The sequence below is a fragment of the Equus przewalskii genome, chromosome 15 (genome assembly GCF_037783145.1).
Source record: "Equus przewalskii isolate Varuska chromosome 15, EquPr2, whole genome shotgun sequence".
NCBI classification, from domain to species: domain Eukaryota; kingdom Metazoa; phylum Chordata; class Mammalia; order Perissodactyla; family Equidae; genus Equus; species Equus przewalskii.
This window is the reverse complement of record NC_091845.1, coordinates 57967432-57987292: the sequence shown is the minus strand read 5'-3', so window position 1 is coordinate 57987292 and position 19861 is coordinate 57967432. Positions and strand designations below refer to the sequence as shown.

At 42.7% G+C, this 19861-nt stretch overlaps 1 non-coding gene across 1 annotated transcript; it reads left to right on the top strand.

Annotated features, from left to right (window-relative positions):
- Positions 1–2951: 2951 nt before the first annotated feature.
- LOC139076278 (U6 spliceosomal RNA) lies at positions 2952–3054 on the top strand. Its single transcript, XR_011527690.1, has one exon. It is a non-coding gene; the product is annotated as a U6 spliceosomal RNA (small nuclear RNA).
- The last annotated feature ends 16807 nt before the right edge of the window (positions 3055–19861 follow it).

The following is a 19861-nucleotide window of genomic DNA, read 5'->3' as shown; positions in this document are numbered from 1 at the left end:
ATCCCTCAACAATATCAGAATAATTTCCTTCAGCTACTGCAAATGCTCTCAGGATTTTACCTGAAAGACTAAAAGTCCTTCTGTTCCAACATAAGTAGCAACATCGGCACTGAACTTTCCATTTGAATTCCTTCTGGAACACAGTACACCACAGCCTTGAAAAATCCTTGTGAACTCCCAACACTTTGCCTGCCAGTGAGACAATAACTTAACCTCACACTCCTCGTTTCCACCACTGTAAGATAAAGAGGGTGGGCCAGATGATCTTTACAAGCACTGATTTTATGATTTCCAGAGGCCTTGGCTGGACTCCAACAGAAATCTTTCACTTTGATTTATTCCTCTCTCCAAGACTAAAAGCTGTATAGCTAATTGGCAATCACCAAAAAAAAGAAAAAAGAAAAAAGAAAAAACTGAGAAATGCAGAGGAAAAGAAAAATACATTCATTCAAACTACCTATTCCTCTATCTGTCACTATTAAAGACACAGCCAATAGCTGGAGTTCTGCTGACACTGTGTCCCCCTCTTGCCTTGGAGACCCTGCCATCCCCTACCTAATTGATGGGCCCTGTGAGAAACAGAGAAAACAGGAATTTAAACTAGAGGGGAACATTCTTTTCCAAGTTGTCACTGCAGGGTTAACAGATGAGTTCTCTTCTCGAATGTAGGCTATGCCCCTACTGTGGGATGAGTTCTTACCTTGGAATTTTATTGGTTTGGGGCCCATCTATGATTCCCTAGTGACTGGTAAATGATGTGACGTCCCTGGGGTTTCTAAAACCAAAGGTCATAAACAGGGTATCATAGGCCAGATTAGGCCCGTGGACATGCTTTATATGCTAAATGGCCTACCTAGTGCCTTAATATTTTTTAATTAATTGTCAACCTTTGTGAAGGACAGTAGGACCTGGCAACTCCACTGGGGCTCTGTAGCAGCTGCCCCCTTTCAGGACATGTGGTCTCCATTCTCCTCAGTCCCCACCCTGCTCACTTCACCAGCCATATTCTCTGCCTGCTCCTGCAGGCATTTGAGTTTGTAAACCCGGTTGTGAAATCATACGTATAAAACAAAGCCTGTGTCCTCCAGAGTCCTAGAGAGTTCTAGACACTCACAAAATAATATTGATCAGATTCCTGGGAAGTTCTTCAGCTTGTACATGGTTGAGAAAAACCTTCATTTAGTCAGGACTTGAAGCTCTTTGCACAAGAACATTTACCAGTTTATGCTGAGATTCCTCAGAATATTTGTTTGGTAAAAACAAGCGCAATGGTGAGCAAAGCAAGGCTTCCAAAGTAAGACTTTCCTGGGAAGATTTTCCAGCATCTCTCAATCTCCTGTGATTTTTCTCACCTCCACGCCCTCGTAACTCCACCCTCCAACACGCTTTACACAGCCACAGATTACAGCCCGGACTACATCGTATTCTAATGATTTGCTTAAAAATCATTCAGCTTTGCTAATCTGGGGCCTTCCACAAAGGAAGAAAACGCTGCATCCTAAATATTTAACGTAGTGCTTATCACAGAGTAAGTGCTCAGGAATTGGGTCCTCAAACTGGCCAGGGGCTTCTTAGGCAGTTGGCACACCCAACACCAAACCCTGAGGGGTGTCCAAGGACAGAGCCCTGATCCACACGGTGGCATGTCCATGTGTGTGCGTGTGCATGTGTGCACAGTCACAACTGCCTGTGATCCTTGTCTCTGAGGTGGTAAATTGTTAAGAATGAAAATGAGCACAGTCAGGCTATATGCTGATGCTTCCAGAGTAGCTCCCCTTCCAGGTGGCACCTTCCAAAGTTAGAATGTCAGTGGCAGCCCCAATTCAACCCCAACCTTCCCAAGTACAACTCAATCCTATTGCTCTCAGGCTTACCAACCTTTGCGAGCAACGTATCGCCTATAAAATAAGGTTCAAATCACTTGGCAGACATTCAAGGGCCTTTACTATCTCACTCCTACTTACCTCTCTGATCTCTCCTCTTCTCTACTCTCCGCCCTTAGGAGTCCTCAATATGCTAACACCCAAAAGGGCTCTGTTAGGTTCCCCAGAAGAACTATGTTTCCACACTGCCATGTCTTTACCCCTGCTGTTTCTTCTTCCAGGAATGCCCTCGCCCCCCTCACCATTTAGTCCCAGCAAAATGTGTAGCTAAGGCCAGCCCCTCTGGCACCATGGCTGGACCATGGCAACAATGCTGGAATAGGTGGGCATTTGAGTGCAAAAAACTGTATGCTGGGAACTCAAGCATGGGCCTCCAATGTAGCTTAAGCAGTGAAATGAAGGAGTAAACAAGGCCATCATGACAGCAGTGGCCAGGGAGGCAGTAACAGGAACAATGACAGCCAAATGACAGGCCTGCTCAGACCTGACCAGACTCTCCAATTTTCTCTGCCTGCTGTTTGAAATCAATACTGATCACTTTGGACATGAGTAACCCCTCAAAGTTCCAGGAAAATCAGTAAGTGGGGTGGGAAGAGATTACATAAGGATGTACTGCTTCCTACTACTATGGGTAAGTAAAAGCCTAAATATGCAAAATCAACTACACATAACCAGATTTGTAGCCCGACCTGATGAAGCAGGTAGCACCTCTGACGTTAATGTTTTCTCAGTGTGGAACATACCTCCTCCTTGCCTCTTCCTGGGAGGACTGAGTTGGGAATCAGCAAATACTCAAGCCAGACTGCAGATGCCCTATCGTGGTGCAGACTGGGAAATTCCATTAAATAGTGAAGCTTGTATTTTAGAGCACTTGTTGTATGCTAAGCAGTTTGCTAAGAACATTACAAACATTGTCTCATTTAAAACTCACTAACCGGCATAAATTACACCTGTTCTTAAAGAGGGTGGAGAGATGCTTGTGTGTCTGTAACCTGAGGAACCCTGTTTTGGTTGGGCAAAGCTGCAAGCAGTGGTGACACTTGATACAGCTCAATGCCAATGACTGTTGTGCTCACTTCGGCAGCACATACACTAAAATTGGAACGATACAGAGAAGATTCACATGGCCTCTGGGCAAGGATGACACACAAATGACCATTCTCTCTTTTTTTGGCCTGTCCAAGCCTTTTCCAGAGAGAGAGAAGAAAAGGTCTTAATCTCACAGTCATTTTGGTGCTGCCCATTAGATAGCTGAAATCAAAGGCTCCAGGGGAGACCACTGGGTCTGGGCTGGGTGCAGTACGCTAGTTAAAGGCATGTGTCCAAAGGAGAACATGGAGATCACAAGACCCTCCCAAGAGTAAAGAGTGCCCATTCAGGATGTTCCTCCTGTGATATGGGGCCTGTTTACCCTTAAACACATCACCGTAAATCTCTGTCTCTGCTCAGATTTGCCCGGAAACTTTGCAATCTATAAAATGAAGGAAGAGGAGCAGAAAGGAAGGGAGTTTCTGTTATTGCATGTACCATGTGCCAGGCGCAGTGGGAGGCATCGCCATGTGGGTTATCTTGTTTGATCATAACTCTAACAGGTATAGAGGGTTATGCCCACTTTATGGATGAGTAAACTGTAATTCTAAGAGAGCCTCTGCCCTCCCTCTGCTTTAGGACTTTCAGGAGCTTGGGTCAAGGAGTGGTGGTAGCTCTGTCTGTTTTTCTCTCTCTCCTCTCAAGACTAGCTGGCCAAGAAGAGAGGGAATTAGGGAAAGGGTAGTCGTATGTGGTCCTGTTGTGGTCCGGCTTCAGGATGAGATGATTCCTTCTCACATAAATCATCATGAACTACAAGAATGTGATACAACAAAAGTTATCATGCACTATTTTAGGCCCTTGAATACGTCCATAAACAGAACTGACATAAATCCCTGACCTGGTGGAGCTTTCATTCTAGCAAGCTCTGTATCTTGGGACATCTCTATGGATTCATAGACACTCCCACTTCTGAGGCCATCACTTCAGGTGGGCAATACATCTCCTCCTGCTACCTGCCTCCAGGCCACATTGGCATCTGAAGGGATGTTTCCAGTCTCTTGGACTGTGGATGCTCAGGAGGAAGAGCTTGGGAAGGGCCATTTTCAAACTGAGCCCCAGCCGGCTCCCTCCTGTGGGTCCACTTACCCCAGATGCCCACAGCCTGCTTTTGGCAGTCTTGTGCTTTGTGCTTCCTCCAAGAAAGTAGCTCCAGCCATTTCTCTTCACTTCTTGTCTTTACCAGGTGGGTTTTACATGCCAGGCCTTATGTGGTACAAACTCCAAGGGATACACACCAAGCTCTTGGAAAGGGCCCCCTGAAGCCTTTACCTTTGGCTTGAGGTGAAGGGAAAGCACTGTCCTCCTAATCCTCATGGGAGCAGAGAGAAGAGAATGCCACAGCACTCCACTTTCTCCAAAGAAATTCTTCTCTCTGGGCCTTTTCAACTTCCACTTGTTCCTAGACTATGTATGTTTGCTGAGCGGTACTGACCCCATGTAGCTGTTGAACACTGACAACGTGCCTAGTGCAAGCTGAAATGCGCTTGCTATAAATGTAAAATACACACCAGATTAGAAGGCTTAGTTCGCCAAGTGACAAAGACATCAGTAAAATAGCTCCTTAATAATTTTTATATTGACTACATGTTGAAATGATCATATTTTGGATATATTGGATCAAATAAAGTAGATCATTAAAATTAATTTTTTAACCTATTTAATATGGCTACTATAAAAGTTAAAACTACAGATATGGCTCACGTTATATTTTATTAGGTAGCATTCTTATGGGTGAACGATCTGGCGTCACTGGAAGAAACAGTTTCATAGTCAGCCTGTCTTGTATGCATGGCCTTGCACCTCAATGAGAATGTGCAGCATATGACATCTATTCTATTGTTCTTTAGAGGTTCAGTCCTAAAAGAATGTGGAGTTGCAACATCATTTTACATATGCATTTCTCTGGAAAGAAATGCAACAGTTTTCATCAGGTTCTTTAGGGGTCTGTCATGCTGTCTCTCAAAAAAAGAAGTTAAGAATTTCTATTTAGTATATTCCTAATGTATTCCAGGAACTAATGCACCAGTGAGCGTTAAAACCAAGGAAATAAGAGAAACACAGCAGGTCTTTGGTCTGCGCGCCCAGTAATATTCTCAAAAGCTTTGAGAAATGCAACTCAGCTGTAGCCTGCCATCCATATATGACATTCTAGGACTTGAACTCTATTTTTCCTTTTAGTCAGTGTATTTCAGCATTTTGTTGTCTTCAGATACTGTTTCATTTCTTTTTTTATTATTCTATGTTGTGTTTTTTTCCACTAAAATGCCAATATAACTACATAACCTCAAAAGAGAGACAGAGACAAAGATGTGGAAAAAAGGAAAAGAAAAAAATAGTAGCATTATTCACGGCCTTTGGAATTGGAAAATCTGGGTTCCTTTTTGAGATCTTCCTCTTGGTTTCTGTGTAACCTTGAGTAAGACATTTGACTTCTCTGAGCCTTTTTTCTCATCTGTGAAATGTGGCTAATCACGCTACATCAAAGAATGTTTTTCAGAATTAGGAGAAATAATTCATTGGAAGAACTTTAAGGATATTTCTTTCCTCACTTTGTTCCAATTAACTAAACACCAACACTGGTGATATTCCGTATATTTTCTTCCAAATAATTTTTCAATAAATAAAAATTCAATAGTAATGAACAGAGTATAAATATGACCTTTTAGCGTGCTTTTTAAATTTCTAATTTGAAATAATTTTAGACTTAGAAAAAAAGGGCAAAAATAGTAGAGTTCCTGCATACCACGCATCTAGCTTCCCATCTTGTCAACATCTTACATAACCAAAGTACAATTATAAAAAAGTAGAAATTAACATTTATATAATACTTCTAACTAAACTACAGATCTCATTTGGATTTGACTAGGCTTTTAATTTATGTCCTTTTTGTTTCAGGATTCGATGCAGGATCCCACGTTGCAATTCGTTGTCGTGTAGTTTTCTTCCATCAGTAATAGTTCTTCAGTCTGTCCTTATCTTTCATGGCCTTGTCACTTTTGAAGAAAATCAGTCAATTGTTTGCTAGAGTTGAATTTTGGAATTCAAAAATCCTTCAATTTGGGTTTGTCTGGTGCTTTCACACGATTAGATTGAAGTTAGGCATTTTGGGCAAGAATGTCACAGAAGTAATGAGTCCTTCTCATTGCATCATATCAAGGAGTACAGGATGTCAATATATCTTATTACCAGTAACATCAACCTTGATAAAGTTACTACTTTTTACTTTGCAATTGATAAATGTCTTGGGGCAGATACTTTGAGATTATGCAAATATTTCATTTTTCCTTAAGCTTCTTTCATTAATTTGAGCACCCATTGGTGGATTTTGCCTTCCCTGCAACAATTATTACTAAGATGTTTTAATAATGATTTTCTATTCCCTTCATTCTTTCTACATGTAGTCATCGGAATTATTCTGTAAAGCAAAACTCCCCCTTCTCTCATATTTATTCATTCAACTATTATTAGATCACTATGGACTCATGGATCTTCAGTTTATTATCTGTTCCTGTTAATTATTTTGTTGCCTGAATTATTCCAGCTTTGGCCATTGGGAGTTTTTTTAATTTGACTCTGTGCCCTTTTGACATGTCCTCATCCTTTTTTGCACGCTTTCTTACTTTGGGGCACTGCCACGTACTCTAGGCTCATGTTGTGTCTCTGCCCCTCTCCCAGGGGTCACAGTGTTTTATTTTGGTTTGTTTTCTGTTCCCTTCCCCCAGCTGCAATGGGTTTTCACCAGCACCCAGGGCAATGATTTCTGTCCCTCTCCCTCCAGATTAAGGTTTTTATTCCAGAGAGGAAAGAGAGAGGGAGCAGGGTCTAGAAGTTTCATGCCTCTCCTGTAGTAACTCCTTCTCGTCTCCTCTAGGCCTGCACCAGACGGAGGTTTTCTCAGGAACACTCCCGGTCTTCTCCGATAGGTTTAGAGAAAAGCCTGCAAGAGGATGCAAAAGCTCCCTACGTCTGCAGCCCCCAGAGCTTCATACTATCCCACCATACTTGGCCACCACCAACTGGTCAACTATTCCAGCTGAATTCTTCTTGCTGGTGTCTGCTGGCATCTGCCTCAGAAGCACCTTGTAGATGTCTGTCTCTCCCCAGATTTTAGGTTCGTTGGTTGCCCTGTGTCTTTAGCACTCTGATGAGTTCAAGAAAAGACAGGGTCTTGTATTCTGTGTGCCTGTATTCTTGTTGTAAGGGTAGGGGTGATGCTCTTCCCGACACTGATGCAGTAGAACCTCAGAGACCCAGCATGACTAGGAGCTTGCACCAGCTCTTCTCGGCAAGGTTCCTTCCTCCCTGGGTCAGAGTCCCATCCTCATTAGCTCAACCATCCTGCTTAGTAATCATCACACAAACATGCTCAACTCCCCAAGTGCTATCGGCTGAACTTTTATAATTACAAATTTGGCTAACCTTTGGACCTCTCTGTAATTCTTCAATAGCTGCTTCTTGCTGTGCTGGTTGAAGTCCAGGGAATCAGCATAACATTACCAGCTCTCAGAGAAGGTGCTGGTGCAGATACGGGTTGGGAAAAAACCGCTGATGCATCTTAGCCATTCCAGGATAGAGCAAGGGGCTGAGATGGGGAAGTCAATCTAAAAATACTAGCATTCAATAAATATTAGGTGCCTGCTATGTGGCAGATGCATACTAGGCAAGGGGATCATGTGGACTGGAATGACATCAGTCTTGCCTCCACTAGTCCAACACGTAAACAAATAATTTCAATAAATTATAATAAATGCTGTACCAGAGATATGTGTACAAATGTTACAGGAAAATAAATAGGAAGCAATTATTTTTCCTGGGGAATTCTCAGAAAGCCAGAGAGAAGGGAAAGCAGACCCTGAGATGAGGATATGAGGATAAGTAATTTATTTTGGAGGTGATCCTAAGAAACACAAGTGCAGAAGTGGGAAGAGAGACAGGGAAAGGAAAGCAATTAGGGGAATGTTATCAAAATCAATCCTGTGGGAGAACCTGGGAGCTTGTGTGCAACACATACCTCGGAGTTATGCAGCTCGGAAAGCAACTCTGCTGTTTATTGCCGAGGGCTGCTGAGTCCGGGGAGAGGAGCATTAAGTTAGTTCCCCTGTGCTTGCAGCCAGCCTTCCACATAGGCAGAATGGACCCCGTGGCCAGAGAGAGCTCCCAGGCAGAGTCACAGTGACTGGCAGTTGGAAGTCAGGTTGGCACGCACAGAAAAAGATGCTGAGGGGACATGGATGGGCTGTTGACAGCATCAGCTACAAGATATAGCATTTGAATGGAACCATGAAGGATGAGTAGCACCAAAGAGAGAGGCTAAGCACGTATCACATGGGGAAGAGGGAATGGCAGGAGCAGAGGATGGGAGACAACCATGTTACATACAATGTGTTCAAGAAAACAGTGAAGAGGGGATAGAATGAATGGAAATGAAGTAGGAAAAGCCAGCTTGTGGAGGACTTGATACTCACTCCGTAGGCAATAAGAACCATCAGAAAAGAGTAGATGGAGGAGAAATGGAGAGCTGAGGAAGAGGGGGCACAGTCAAGGATATGATGTGATGTGTTTTCTCTCTCTCTCGTCTGCCCGTGTCCACTTCTACATACATTTTCTTACATCGTAACATTGCGTCTTACTCCATACCAGGGCTTCGATTTCGCAGGAAAATAAGGCAAGGCCTTGCCCTTGAGGAGCTGACATTACTGAGGTTTTCTCTCCCGCCATCTTGAAAGAAGAGATTGTCTCATTCCTTTCTTCACTCCCAGAGAGCCTGCAGCAAGCCTGGCTCAGAGTAGACCCTCAATACACATTTGTGAGAGAATGAATTAAAGTAGGTCATCACTCTCAGCAGTCAAAGGAGAAAAGACAGATCATCAAGACCCAAATTTCAGTCCTAGCTCTGGCATGCACTAGTTACAAAGAAATGGTGAGGGATAACAGCAATTAATAATAATAATAATAACTAACATTAATTAAGTGTTTTATCATGTGCAAGGAACTGTTTTGAGCATTTTGCAAATGTTGGAAGAACTAAAACTCGAAACCTGCTATGAGTAAGGTATTGTTGTTATTTTTATCTTACAGCCTTGGAAAATGAGGCATAGACAGGTGAAGTGACTTGCCTAGGTGACAAAGCTAAGATTCAAACCCAAGTAGACTGGATTCAGCACCCACACTCTTGATGACCGTTTGTACTGTCTTTCTAACACATGAGACGATGCATGGGATTATGCTTTTACCGTGAGGCAAATTATAAAACAAACCCACTGCTTACGCAGGCCCCCATATTTCCCATGATCCCCCCCTCCCACTCAGACGTCCTCTCATCATGGCAGCCCAGATCCTGGTCCTAGACCTTGACAAATCTGTCAAAACTGATCGACCTTATTTGCCATTCCCGGAGGATGCTATTTTCTAAATAAGGATGGCTAATCTCATAAACCACCTGTGCTTTCCCTCTGCAAGCTAATACTCCTGTTCAGACATTCATCATTGATCTTTCTATCTACAAGGAACCTTAGAAGCCACATAGAATAAAACTTTCATTTTACAAATGGGGAAAGTAAAGCTTAGAAAAATTGAGTGATTTACGAAAGGTCACACAATAAGTAAACAGTTACTGGAACCCATTTTTTTTTCCTGATTCACTTTTCTCAGTTCAGGATGCTCTTCCCCACTTTCTTATCTAACCAGATCCTACTTCTCTTTGAAGTCCAGCTCAAATCCTACTGCCTCTTTGAGGTCTTCTCTGGGATCTCATCAGAGCTAAGTTCCCTTTCTTTGGGTTCCCACATTATGTCACTCTCACAGTATGGCAGCTGGTAAGCACTTGTGTTAATGACAGCTGTTGAATGCTGCTCTACTGCTGGTGCTGGGAGCACTTGGAGTGGCTTGGTGATGCTAATAAGGTGGTCAGGGGAAGCCTCAGCCATAATGTGATGCTTAAAAGAAGTGAGGCAGTGGACTGAGACCCTGAGAGAGAGAAGCATTCCAGGCAGGAGAGCTCCAAGTACTTCAAATGTAAGTGGGACCTGGCATGTTCAAGGCATAACAAAAAGCTAATGTGGTTGAAGTTAGCCTATAAGAGAGGGAGAGGAGATTAGGAGGGAGAGGAGGAGTTCTGATCATGTAGTGCCTTGTAAAGATTTTGGCCTTTACTCTGAAAGAAATGGAAAGCTTTGGGGGATTTGGAGCAGACAAGTGACATGACCCAACTTACATTTTATAAAGATCACTGTGATGGCTATATAGACACTCTGGTGGATTGTAACAGTGGGAGGCAACTTGAAAGCAGAAGACCAGTGGGAAGCTATTGCAATAATTCAAGTGGAAATGGCAATGGGTTAAGCCAGGATGGTAGAGGTAGACATGACAATACGGCATCAGATTCTAGATATAGGTTGAAAGTACAGCCAGCAAGATTTGTTGAATGGGGTCAGAGGAGGGATGTGAGAGAAGGAGAAGAATATAAGATGACTAAAAATTTTTCAGTTTGGGAAACTGAAAGAATGGAGTTGATGTTGACTGAGACGGGAAAGACTTTGAGAGGAAAAGTTTGAGAGGAAGAAAAATAGATAACAGTATGGGACATGGACTATATGAGACGCACAGTAGATATTGGCACGGAGCTAGTGAGTCATATACATGAGCTCTGAGCTCAGAGGAGAGGCCCAGGCTAGATATACCTTTGGGAATCATCAGTATTTAAGCTTATGGATGCTATTTAAAGCAAGATGTGAGTATAGATAGAAAAGAGAAGCCCTTAGAACCCCGGGTTACTCCAATATTTAGAGGTCAGAAGAACAAGGAAGAGTCAGATACTGAGGTGGAGAAAGAGTGAAGAAGCAGGGAGGAAGAAAATCAGAAGTCCGTGAAATCTCAGAATCCAAGTGCAGAGAGTTTTTCACGCATAAGAGATCCACATGGAGGAGTCACTGGATTTAGCAGCGTGCAGATCACTGGTGTCCTTGACAAGAACAGTTTTGTTAGTGTGATAGAGATGAGGGCCTGAGAGGTGTGGGTTTAAGAAAGAATGGGAGCCGGCGCGCCCAGTGGAGTAGTGGTTAAGTTTGCATGTTCTGCTGCGGCGGTCTGGAGTTCACAGGTTTGGATCCTGGGCTCGGACCTCGGACCACTTGTCAAGCCACACTGTGGTGGTGTCCCTCTATAAAATAGAGAAAGATTGGCACAGACGTTAGCTCAGTGACAATCTTCCTCACAAAAAAAGAAAGAATGGGAGGAGAGAAAGCAGAAGCAGTGACTATAAACCAATTTCTCAAGAAGTTTTGCTGCAAGAGAAATAGAAATGATTTGGTAGCTGGAGGGTGAGTGGAATTAAAAGACATTTTTAATATCTTTTTAAATGGAAGAAATCATAGCTTGTTTATATGATCCAGAAGAAAAGGAAAACTAATGATGGAAAAGAGAGAGAAGACAGTTTCCTGGAGCAATGTCTTTGAATACCTGAAAGGAATGGATCCAGTGGATAGGGAAAGGATCGGCTTTAAGAGCAAGGATAGCTTAGCCCTAGGAGTAGGGGGAAAAGTGGAGAGATGGGCACGGAGGCAAGAGTTTGGGTAAATATGTCAGTGAGGGCAAGTGAAAGCGCTCTTCTGGTTGCTTCTAGTTGCTTAGTGGAAGAGTAAACAAAGTCATCAGTGAGAGCAAAGATGAGGGAGGAGGTGTTGAAAGTTTGAAAGAGTGAAAATAAATGATAATGAGTGAAAATAAGTAATAACAGGAGATTGTGAGAGTGAAGAGCTTAGAACTACATAGTGATACTGCCGGGCAGCACTAAGGGCCCCTCTGAGTTTCATGAGACCAACTAGCATGATGCTATGTTTTTCTCTGACCAGGTTCAGCTCCATTGGTATAAATGTGGTGTAGGGTGACAGTTCGATGTGATCAGGGTAGGAGTTTGCCAGGTAGTAAAGTTGATCATGAGTGCAAGGTAGTAATTACAGTGACGAACCATAGAGCTCATGCTGGAAAGGAAGGAAAACAAGGCTGTTAGGGATATAAGGGATAGTGAAAATGTGGCAGGATCAATTGATTGTAGGACCAGTGAGGTCAAAGAAGTGTTGAAAATGGCTTAAAACAGTGTTTTAAATGTTTTAGGGGCTTAAAACAACAGCAATTATTCTCAGTTATTTGGCTACAGTTCAACAGGGGGTTGACTAATCTAGGCTGGGGCTGGCTGCGTCCTCCTCCAGGCTGCAAGCCAAACCAGACTTGCTTCATGTATCTTTCATTCTCCTTGGACCAGAACGCCAGTCGGGGCACGTTTTTCATACGGAAATGGAAAAAGCACAAGAGGCAAGTCCCACCACACAAGTATATGTCAAACTACTGTTTGTGACATGTCCTGTTAACATCCATAGGCCAAAGTCGGTCACATGATAGAGCCAATAGCAATGAGGTGAGGGAGCTGCAGGCAAAGAGCTTGACCTGGTGGTACAGCCCATCCCATCAAATTGAGAGTCTTAGGAAGTTATAGGTTATTTTTGCATAGGCTTAACTTACCCTTAAGAACAGTGTTGAAGAGGAAAACATTCCCACTGAAACTGGGCTGAGTTTGAGATGCCCCAGATATTTTTCATGTCCCTACTCTGTACATAACATAGTGACTCCCCTACCCAGTAAGAAATACTAGACTGACAGCCGTGCCTTTCCTAAGAATAAGATTTGTGAAGGGAGAGAAGGAAAAGCAAGAGCCCTGGGAACCCGAATCCAGAATGTGGCATCATGGTCAGGCAGGAATATGTGCAGAGCAGCAGCATATGGCCACACCGGTCATGTACTGCACACCCCCATGAGGTGCCACTCACATAGATTACTATATGAATGGAGTCTCTGAGATATATATATATATATATATATATATTTTTTTTTTTTTTTTTTTTTGAGGAAGACTGGCCCTGAGCTAACATCCATGCCCATCTTCCTCTACTTTATATGTGGGACGCCTACCACAGCACGGCGTGCCAAGCAGTGCCATGTCTTCACCCGGGATCCAAATCGGCAAACCCTGGGCAGCTGAAGTAGAATGTGCAAACTTAACCGCTGCACCACCCGGCCGGCTCCTGAGTCTCTGATATTGAGGAGGCGTTCATAGTGGCCCTGAATATGAGTGGGAATTAAAGAGGATGCTGGGAGAAGTGATCGTAAATTGCAGCCTATTCCTGTTTCCCATGAGGCCACCTCATGTATAACCTACATAGGGATTCACAATGATAACAATAATAATGTCTGACACTGCTAAGTCAATTGTAGTTTACACAAAGCTTTTCAATCCATTACCGCATTTGCTCTTAATAACAATCCATTTTGGTGATGAAAAAACAGACTTCGGGGTTAGAGAGGCGGAGAAACAAAGCAAATAAAAGGTAGAGCTGGGATATAATCCAGATCTGTCTGTTTCTAAAGCCCAGGCATTTATCAATATGCTCTGGTTCCTTCAACAACATCTCTGTATTTTAATGGAAATTCACCAACAAACTGTGACAGCTCAACGAGCAGGCACATAGACCAAATGCCCTGGGCATGCTCCCATCTCAAGGCCCCACAGCAGTGAGTCTCAGACATGGAGTAGCCTGGACAGCTTTCCTGTTTGCCTGCTCACCCACCAGCTCTCCTGGGGAGTGGACTCGGACAAGCAACTACATCTGTAGAAGTGACTACGGGGTCAACTCAGCGACAGCTGCTATACTGCATCCCAAATTCCTCAGAGCTCAGCGTTTCTGATGGACAGTTTTCTGCAGGAATTCAAGGCGAAGCATTCATGTCCTTTGTAAACAAAGGTCTTTTTATAAAACCAAGAAAGGAAATGATTCCTGCAGTAGTTCCTAATGAAATAGGACTTGCCTCTCTCTGTATTTGGTAAAAAAAAAAGTTCTCTCCAGTTTAAACAAATCTTGACAACTTTCCAGAAGCAACTGCAGCCTGTTGAATAAACAGAGAACATTTGAATTAAGATTTCTTAGCTTTCTTTGCATGTAATAGTTTTTTTTAACTAAAAATGAAAAAAATTTCACTTGATAATGTAATCTTTGGCTTCAGCAGCCCATGTTTCTTTATTCTCTCAACTGGATTCTGGAAAGAAATTGATGGAAGCAAAGGGCAGGACTTCAATTGACCTGAAGGGCACTTCTCAAACTTCAGTGTGCATAGGAATTACCTAGAGATCTTGTTAAAATGCAGATTATGATTGCATAAGTCTGGAACATGACCTGAAATTCTACATTTCTAACAAGCTCACAAATACTATTGCTATTGGTCTATGAACCACACTTTGAGTAACAATGGTCTAAAATTTAGACCCTTAAAAGATTCAGCATGGCGACACTCCAGGATGCGCCCTTGCTCCTGCCTCTTCTCTCGCTCTCTACACTGTCGTTGAAAAAGTCCATGCATATTAGCAGTGTCTACACCACTAATGCACTGACGATTCCAAAATCTTAGACTCTAGTCCAAAACTTGGACTCTCTACATGGATGTCTCTCAATTTGGCATGCCCAAAATTGTATTCCTCATCCTCCCTACCTCCTCCCATATTTGTTCCTCCTCCCTGTTTCTTCTCATATCCAATGACATCACTACACACGCAGACATTCAAGCCAGACACTCATGAGTCAATCCAGAGTCCTCCCTTCCCACTTCTTTCTTCATGACTTACGTATCTGTTTCTTATTAATCAACTTTACTAAAGTGTAATTTACATATACTAAAATGCACCTATACAAAGAGTACAGTTCAATAAATTTTGATAAATTATACATTTATATTACCACCACCACAATCAAAACATAGAAGATGCCCATCAGTCCAAAAAGTTATCTCATGCCCTTTTGCAGTCAATCCAACACCAGCCCAGACCCCTAGCAAACACTGATCTATTTCTTATCACTATAATTATGGCTTTTCTAGAATTTCATGTAAACGTAATCATTCCAGTATGCACGCTTTTCTGTCTGGCTACTTTCACTTAGCATACTGCTTTTGAGTTCATCCACGTTGTTGTGTGTATCAGTAATTCAGTCATTTATATATCTGTATAGCATTATTGTTGTTAGTGCCACTGAGTCAATTCTGACTCCTGGCGACTGTGGGTACAGCAGAGGAACGCTGTCTGGTCTTTGTGTGCCATCCTCTCACCTTCCAGTGCTAGATCAGATGATGCTCTGCTGCTATTCACGCGGTTTCCATGGCTAATTTTTTTGGAAGTGTGGCCAGTTTCTTTTTTCTAGTCTGTCTTAGTCTGGTAGCTCCATTGAAACCTCTTGACCACCATGGGTGACCCTACTGATATTAAAAATACCAGTGGCATAGCTTTCAGCATCACAGCAACAGACAGCCACCACAGTATGACAACCAACAGATGGGTGGTGTGGTTTCCTGACCAGTAAACAAACCCAGGCAGTGGTGGTGAGAGTGCCAAATCTTAACCACGAGCCCACCGGAGCTGGCTAGCTGTGTAGCATATCATTGTATAAATTCTCTAACTCTGCAGATAGCCACTGAAAGGCTGAGAACTACCTACTTCTTTCTATTGCCCCAGAAAAGAAACAAACAATAGAGCTGGTTGTTCCAGGATTAATTGCAGTGCCAGGTTATCCTACACATAGTGAAGAAAGTCAACATTACATACAAAATCAGACATTTTTTTTTAAAGGGATCTTCCACATTAATAGTAGATGTGTGTGTGTATGTGTGTGTGTGCACCTGTGCATAAGCATATGTGAAAACACATGCTTTTAGAGCCATAGGAAGAGAGTAAAAATGAAGAGACAGGGGAAATTTCCCCAGGAAGACAAAACCATGGTGGACACACACACACACACACACACACACACACCCCATCTCTCAGTCCCAGTGCCCAGCAATTCCTAGGGCTGAAAATTTGGAGCTGATGTAGTGTGCCCTGCTGCTAAGCTTCACGAAGTGGTCTGTGTGGTTTTTTAATTTCCCTGTCATCTGAGTATAGCTTTGTAGATAGTAAGCAAGAGAAACTATGGAGAGGGAACCCCTCCATCTCTGCTATTATTACAAGAAGAAATCTCCTTTTTCTAGAAATGGAGAAACTATGGCAATGATTACCAAAATCCTTTAAAAAAGAAATATTAAAAAGCCTATAAGTCAGTAAATTTCAATCCTCAGAATGTTTCCTAATGAAATGTAAAGAATTAAGCAAAGATAAGTGTGTCCACCCCACTGTAGAATGTAATGGGAAACAACCTAAATGTTTAAAATAGGAAACAACTTCATGTCCCTCCATAGGGTCTGGTTATATAAATAATATGATGATAAATAAAATTTGAGCAATGAAATGTTGCTCAAATATTAAAAATGATGGTGCAGATCGGGGGTCAGAATACTTTTTCTACAAAGGCCAATAGTAAATATTTTGGGCTTTGTGGGCCAGGTTGTCTCTGCTGCAACTACTCAACTCTGCCATTGTAGCTCAAAAGTAGCCAGAGACAACATGCAAATAGATAGCCTTGGCTGTGTTCCAATTAACTTTTATTTACAAAAGGAGACAGTGGGCAGGATTTGGCCCTCAGCCATGGTTTGCTGAAACCTGGTATATTTGAAGATTTCCTTGGCATATAAAGGTGCCCACTTATATTGATAAATGAAAAACTCTTGAGTTAGAAAGCATATAATATCTTTAAAGAATAATAACAACAACATTCAAGCCAGAAAAAGCTCTGAATGGCAGGATTATAGGTGTTTCACTTCTTTTTCTTTGTGCATAGTTTTTGTATTCCTTTTTTTCTGGGAGGAGAGAGATATAAAGCAGAAAATGGTGTTTTAACTTAAAAAAAAAAAAAATCACATCCTGGAGAGAAGTTCTCCTAATATATAGCTAACAATGGCACTCTTAAAATCTTCCAGGTTTTGACCATTGCCATTCAACTCAGAAGCTGAAAATACCATATTGTCACCAGACACAGCATTAATGGAACAAGCCCAGTCCAAGCCATTTTTATTTAGGTATGGCTTTTTCAATACATCCTTCCAAATTCAGCCTAAAGTCTCCCCCTAATCTGGGTTCTTCCACAAGTTTGAAGTGGTGTGACATTGGCCAAGTTTTTAAACCTGCAGAGCAGAGCTCTAGGATGCTCTGTAGGGGCTTTGCCTGCAATAAAAGTCCAGGATTCAGTGACTCTACGTAGAGGGACCATTAGCTGTTCAAAGAGATTAGTTTTGGTCCTTGGATGGTTGTTTATCTACAATGGTTATAATATCTAGGACATTGAAACTTTGATTGCCTACTGAAACATTGTTGAACATTGTTGTTTGCTCCTAAAGTCTCCCAAATTGTGATCGCGGGACATGGATAGCTTCCATTCATGACCTCAGGTGAGCTCAAGTTGATGGTAGTTTAGACTGAAATGGTATGCCAGCTGAATAGGAACTATAGTTTAATCTGTTTGCTATTTAAATTGGAAACAGAGCCCATTCCAGAGAGAACAGATAAAAATTAGTTTGTTGAGAGGTTGGGTTTAGAAGCAAAGCCTAAGTTAAGGTGATGCTCATAGGAAATCTTGTCATTAAACGTTACTTTCAGAGATATGCCTTCAGCTCAGCATGGCTGAGAAACCAGAGGTCTGCACAACTCCTGTCTGGGGCTATAGTGTCCGTGGTCTACAGGAACGGACCAGAGGGAGACATCTGACTGGCAGGCAGGGAGACAGCTAATGCATGAGTGCTCCATCATTTCCAGCGAGTTTCAGTTAAGGGCAAATTGTTCGTTATGTGGAGAGTCAGAGTTCCGAGGTAGAATGACAGCCTTAACATTTTCGCCAGGCATCGTTATGCCTCTCTCCCAAGTCTAGCCTCCTCTCTAGCCCTCTTGGGGACTCTAATGAGTTCTTCAGGAGGCAAAATTCCTATTATCAACAGAGAATGGGCTCCCAACTGAACTCTGTGAAATAGCTTACCGTTCACCTGTTGTGCTCCATCTTCACAGCAAACCTCTCCACAAACTATGCTGCGATCTGGAAAAGGAACTTGCTGAGGGTACCAAAAAGTGTTTGCTTTGTCCAGCTAAGTCATCTATGTTGGCAAAGAAATCAAGCCAGAAACGTTAAGAGGGGAAAAGTATAAATAGAGGGGAGGTTGGGAGAAGCCTTGTCTCTAGTATGATGTCCTGGACACCTTCCATTTTTACCTGGCTTGAGCTTCTGTGGGGTTGTGGGGAATCTAGACAGACATGAAATGTCATAAAAAGTTTTGGTGTCCAGTGGAGTTGGGGGATGTACGTTACTAGTTACACGAAAATCACTGGTAGTTAGGCATCATCATGTATCTTTGTGTGTGTGAATACAAAGCCATGTTTATACAGAGTGTATTGGAAAACTGTGAGTATGGTTAAAAAAGAAAGGGTTTAAAAAGTCAGGTAGTTGGAATGCTAATCTGAAGTTGGCCCTGGTTCCCTTAACAAGAGGCCAGGGAAGGGGGTCAAAGACCATTATGTTGGATAATGAGGGAAATGCACCGGGGAAGACTCAATTGGCAAAGGTCAAAGAGTTTGCCCCATTAACTGTCATTTACCAATAACTGACCAACATTATGCCTCTCTTTTCTAACTATGGAAACTGAAACTTTTGTTCGAAACATTGATTCGGGTTTTCATTCTTTTGACGTTCAACAAACATTTACTACTGACTTCCTATATTCTTTATTACTCAAACTCTCTTTCACAAAATGTTATCATGCACATTATTGGGGAACTTGCTAAAAATGCAGAAACCCAGGCCCCAGCCCATCCCTACTGAATCAGAACCTGCATTTTAATAAGATCCACAGGTAATCAGTGTGCATAGTGAAGTTTTAGAAGCACTAGACTATGTGATGAACATTCATTGCATGAATAAATAAAGGGGTGAATAAACACTGTTGGTTCATGAGAGCTTCTCAGTCAGGATAACCCAGCTTTGCTGTGTTTACGTGGGGAGAACTCCCCCAGCGCCTTCAGTCACATGAGCAGGCTTGGCACCTAAGCACCTCAAGACTCTTGTAACACATCAGTAGAGAATTGCAGTGGGTGAACAGGAAAAATTGGCCCTCTATAAGCTGAGGGAGTGACGGCTGCTGCCCAAATTTCATTATCCAAAGGGACATTGAAAACTTGGGGTTGATGTGGCTGCCATTGTCCAAGGGGTTACTCTGGTGTTCAGTGTGTAGCAGGCTGTGTTTTAGGTTCCAAGTAGTAAGTTTGTTTTGGACTCAATCGAATGGGTTGGGGTCGAAGGCCAGGCCAAGCCAGGGCCTGGGTAATGATCAGGCAGATAACCTCAGAAAGGTTAGATGACAAGGCTGACAGAGGAAATATGTTGATGCTAAGGGCTCTATCTGACACACCTGACGTAGACCACCAAGAATAATGCAAGATCCCTTCAGTTGTGGGTTGGGGAAGAGGTTCTGTGGGACTCTGAGCTTGCCAGTAGTATACCGGCTGCCCTAATCAAGATGGGCCCAAGTCTTGGAGGGCCTGAACCTGTCAGTTGACAATCAGTGGTGCAGGCTGAGAAGTAGAGTTTGAGGAAAGGTTGGGGCATGCTCTGGCCCAAATGGAGGAGAGTGGTGGACAGAAACAAGGATAGTGTTCCTGCACAGAAACCAACACACACCCTTTGAGAGCTGGATACTAGGGAATTGAAAATGCAGAATTAACAGGTAATACTACAGCAAGGCTGGAAACTGACCACAGGGAAGGACACATCTATTCTTCCAGCTTGTTCAGCGTGACTACTCTGTCTTCCATTATCCAGTGGGCTCTCTGACAAATGAAACACAAGAGCTATGCAGACAGTTGTTCCCCAGGCTTCCTGATTGGCCTTCATTATAGTCCTTCCCTGCTGAAATCTTTTGTTGAGAAATGGTTTATC